We start from the raw sequence: 5012 nt of genomic DNA, 5'->3' as shown, positions 1-5012 counted from the left end.
GTTCAAGTGCAATCGATTATGACTAGTAATAATGAGGTGTACACAGATTAGAGATGCATGCACCAACAACTCAGTGTTAGTAGCAAAAACAATGAGTCTTCCTACAAGGAACAATATATTCTAAAATGAAATGGTGATCTTTGTTAAAGGTTAAAAAACTCATTCAATTTTATGTCTTACAGGGCTTATACTGAGTTCAATATTGTATAAGTGCATTAACTCAACTGTGAACCTAGAAACTTGCACCCACTTGTGAAAGAGATGTACCCTTGCTCTGGAGTGTGTTACTGAATATGTTAAATCTGTAATGAAATGCTTCTTCTAATCATATAGTTTTTCAAAATTAAAAAAAGAATGATTAAAAAATTACTGATTTTACAGAAAAAAATAACATTAAAATATTTTTAATGTTAAAAAAAGATAAATTAGTTTGACAAACCCTTAGACAAAGTAACCAATAGAAAGAGAATACCCAAATTAATTAAATTAGAAGTGAATAGGGAACCATTACATCAAATCAATGATATTTAGAAAATCATTGGCTCTTACCTAAAAACAAGTATTCCACTAAATTTGAAAGTCTAATAGAAATGGATAAATTTGTAGATGCCTATAACTTACCAAAATTAAACAAACATGAGATAAATAATTTAAACAGATCTATAACAAGCAGTAAAATTTAAATATTAATTAAAAATCTCCTAAGTAAAAAAATGTCCAAGCCCAGTTGTATTCACTGGTGAATTTTACCAGACCTTCAAAGAAGAATTGAAACCAATGCTTCTTAAGCTATTCTATAAAATAGGAAAGCAAAGAACAACAAACTCTTTTTATAAAGCTTGTACTACCCTGATACCAAAAGCAGGTTTAAGATGCAACCAAAGAAGCAAATTACAGACCAGTTTCCTGATGAATGCAGATGTAAAAATTCTCAACAAAATACTTGCCAGTTGAATTCAAGAACACATCAAAAAGATGATTTGCCATGATCAAATTGGCTTTATGCAGGAATGATTCATTACACATAAATCAATACATGTCATAAATTACACAACTGGACTCAAGGACAGAAATAACATGGCCATCTCTATATACACAGAAAAGGTCTCACTATTGAGCCCTGGATGGCTTGGAACTCAAACCAGGCTAGCCTTGAACTCACAAAGATGTATGCTTCTGCCTCCTGAGTGATGGGATTAAAAGTGTGCACCACTACGCTTTCAACAAAATCCAACATTCTTATTAAAAGTCCTGAAGAAACTTGGAATGGAAGGAATATATCTCAACATAATAAAGGCTATATATGACAAACCTTAAGCCAACATTATATTACACATGGAAAAACTCAAAACATTTCCACTAAAATCAGGAACAATATGAGTGTCCACTTTTTCCACCCTTATTCAATATAGTATTGGGAGTTTTAGCTAAAGCAGTAAGATAAGCTAATAAAAAGTATACAAAAAGGAAAGAAGTCAAGGTCTCTCTCTTTGCAGATGCTATAATTATATATTTAAGATACCCTAAAGACTCAATAAAAAAAAAAAAACTCTTAGAACTGAAAAACATTATCAGTTGAGTAGGAGGATAGGCAGTTAGGGTAAAAAGACCCCCAAGACAAGTAGCCAGTTTCTTGGCTAAAAGTCAAAATGTCCTTGGACCTCTTAGCAACATACTCCATTCCAAAGGCCAAAAATGTTGAAAGTATTTGGGAGCTCGTATCTAATCCTTAAAAGATTTTAGGGTTACCTCTTCAGAGGGGAGAATGTTAGAGTAGCCAAAACACCATAAAAATAATCAAAGAAGAAGAAAGAGTACATGAAGTTATCAGACAAAAGTGATGGAGAGATATGGGAGGAGTTAGAGGGGAGGAAGTGGGCATGGATTTGATCAAAACACCTTCTACGCATGTATGAAATTCTCAATAAATTATTTATGTTAAAAAAAATTGCAACTCTGCAGGGCATGGTGGCACACACCTTTAATCCCAGCACTTGGGAGGCAGAGGCAAGTGGATCTCTGTGAGTTTGAGGCCAGCCTGGTCAAGTTCCAGGCCAGCTGGGGCTTCAGAGGGACCCTGTCTCAAAAATATTTTTTAAAAAAATTGCAACTCCTAAAAAAAAGAAAAAAAAAACATAAGGGCTGGGTGTGGTGGTACACGCCTTTAATCCCAGTACTGGCGGGGCAGAGGCAGGTGGATCTCTGTGAGTTTGAGGCTAGCCTGGTCTACAGAGAGAGTTGCAGGCCAGCGGGGGCCGAAAAATACTAAAAAAAAAAAAAAACCCAACATAAAAAAGTCAATAGCCTGCCGTTATGCCAATGACAAACATACTGAGAAAGAAATCAGAAAAACAATTTCATTCACAGTAACCTCAAAACACCCCCCCTTAAAAAAAAAAAACCAACCTTGGAATAAACCCAAATAAGAATTTCAATGATCTCTATGCTGAAAACTTTAAAACACGGAAGAAAGAAATTGAGGAAGACACTAAATATTGTAAAGACTTTCCATGCTCATGGATCAGAAATATCAACATTGTGAAAATGACTATACTACCAAGAGCAATGTATAGATTTTATGTAATCCCAACCATTCTACACAGAAATAGAAAAAAAAGCCTTAAAATTGACATGGAAGTAGGAGAGACCTTAGATTGCCCAAGCAATCCTGAGCAAAAAGAATAGTGCTGGAGAGGCATTGCCACACTTGATTTTCAGTTATACTACAGAGCCATGGCAATAAAAACAGCACAGTACTGGCACAAACACAGACATGTACATCAATGGAATAGAAGAGAGGACCCAGATACAAGGCCACACAACTACAGCCACACGATTTTTGGCAAAGCTTTCAAAAACACATGTGAGAGAAAAGACAGCATTGTCAACAAATGGTCCTGGGAAAACTGGATATCTACATGTAAAAGAATGAAATTAGATCCTGTCTCCCAGGCTGCACAAAACTCAACTCCAAATAGATCAAGGTTCTCAACATAAGACCTGAAACTCTGAAACTGCTGGAGGAAAAAAGTAGGGCATACACTTCGAGACATAGGCACAAGCAAGAACTCTTTGAATAGGACTCCAACCACTCAGGAAATCAGATCAATAATTGACACATGGGATCTCGTGAAATTAAAAGGCTTCTGTACAACAAAGAAAACTAAAAATCAAATGAAGAGTCTGCCTACAGAAAGGGAGAAAAATTTTGTCAGCTCTGCAATCGAGAATCAGTTTCTAGGATATACAAAGAACTCAAGAAGCTAAACATTCAAGTAAAAAACCAACCCAATCAAAGAATGGGCTACAGATCTCAATAGAAGAAATACAAATAATAAACTAATGACTATAAGTAATAAACATTTTAAAGTGTTCAACATCATTAGCCTTTAGAGAAATGCAAATTAACCCTACCTTGAGATTCCATCTCACCCTAGTCAGAATGATGATCATCATGCAAACAAATGGCAACAAATGTTGGTGAGGATGTGAAGAAAGAGGAACCATTATCTCCTCTTGATGGGAGTGTGAATTTGTGCAGCCACTATGAAGTCAGTGTGGAGGTCTCTAACAAAGCTAAAAATAGAACTACCATATGACTCAGCTATACCACTCCTGGGGCTATACCCAAAGGATCCCATACCCTACTTCAGAGATACTTGCTCAAACATGTTCACTGCAACTCTATTCACAATAGTTAGGAAATGGAATCATCTTAGATGTCTATCAAATGATGGATGCATAATGAAAATGTGGTAATACACACAATTGTTCAATTAAAAAAAATTTTCCCCTTTTTTTATCTTTTTTGACTCTACCAAAAAGCAACTTAGAGGGACAAGGTGTTTATTCTGCTTACAATTCCAGGACACAGTTAACCACTGAGGGGAAGTCAAGGCAGGAACTTGAAGCAGGGCACATCAAATCCATAGTCAAGAGCAGACAGCAACAAATGCATGCATGCTGATTATTTGCTGGTGCTCAGTTGCTCAGCTTGATTTTTCCACTCTTACATAGATGAGGACCCCCTGCTTAGGGAATAGTAGTACCCACAGTGGACTGGGTCTTTAACCATCAATGATCTTAAGAGACTGCCCCCATGGCATGGGCACAGGCCAACCCAATGTAGACTATTACTGTTCTCCCCCAGAGCCAGCCAGAGGGGGACACAGGGTGCCTGCCGATATGGGGGTGAAAGGCACAGCGTCACGACACAAACACCAGGTTGAGCAAGCAGAGGGCGAGCTGCTGCAGACTCGTTTATTCCTGGAAGCATTTGGGGTCATAAGGGGTTGGCTAGCCAATCATGGTTTCCCATGCCGTCCTATGCTATCCAATGGCAGTCTGTCTCTGGGCAGATCATCTCTCAGCAGGTTGTCATTGGCATATATGCGGAAGCCCTTTCCCCATTCCTTATGTCAAGCGGCCTGAGCTGGTTCTTTATTATGCCATACAGTAGAAAATCTCTCATTGAGACTCTCTTCCCAGGCAATTCTAGGTTGTGTCAAGTTGACAATTTAAGCTATCAGAACAATGTAATTTTATTCAGCTCTAATGAAAAATAAAATTAGAAATTTATAGGAAAATGGAACTAGAAAATGTTATACTAAGTGAGGTAACCCAAGCCCAGAAAGATAAACACTGACTATTCTTTCTCTTATGTGGATCCTAACTTTCAAGTTTTAGATTGGTATGTTTAATTTGGAGTGCCTATAGAAATCAAGCTACAAATTGCACATAATGGGGGTGGGGGAGGGGAAGAGACTTTTAATGGGGAGGGGACAGTAGAATATATGTGATATTAAAGTATGGGGGACATTATTGGGGGTTAAAGGCTTTGGTGGGGATAGCAATGAGGGGATGGGTTGATGTTCAGTGGGAGGTAGATTAACCAAAACTAAGGATGTCAAAAAGCGTCTTATGGAAACCCACTACTTTGTGAGCTAAGTAAAATACACATTTTTTAAAGGAATAGAGGTACCTTGCATGGATGAATGACATTCCTCCCAGAA

The sequence above is a fragment of the Nannospalax galili genome, unplaced genomic scaffold, assembly GCF_000622305.1.
Source record: "Nannospalax galili isolate Female #2095 unplaced genomic scaffold, S.galili_v1.0 scaffold87, whole genome shotgun sequence".
NCBI lineage: Eukaryota > Metazoa > Chordata > Mammalia > Rodentia > Spalacidae > Nannospalax > Nannospalax galili.
This window is presented reverse-complemented; position numbering follows the sequence as displayed.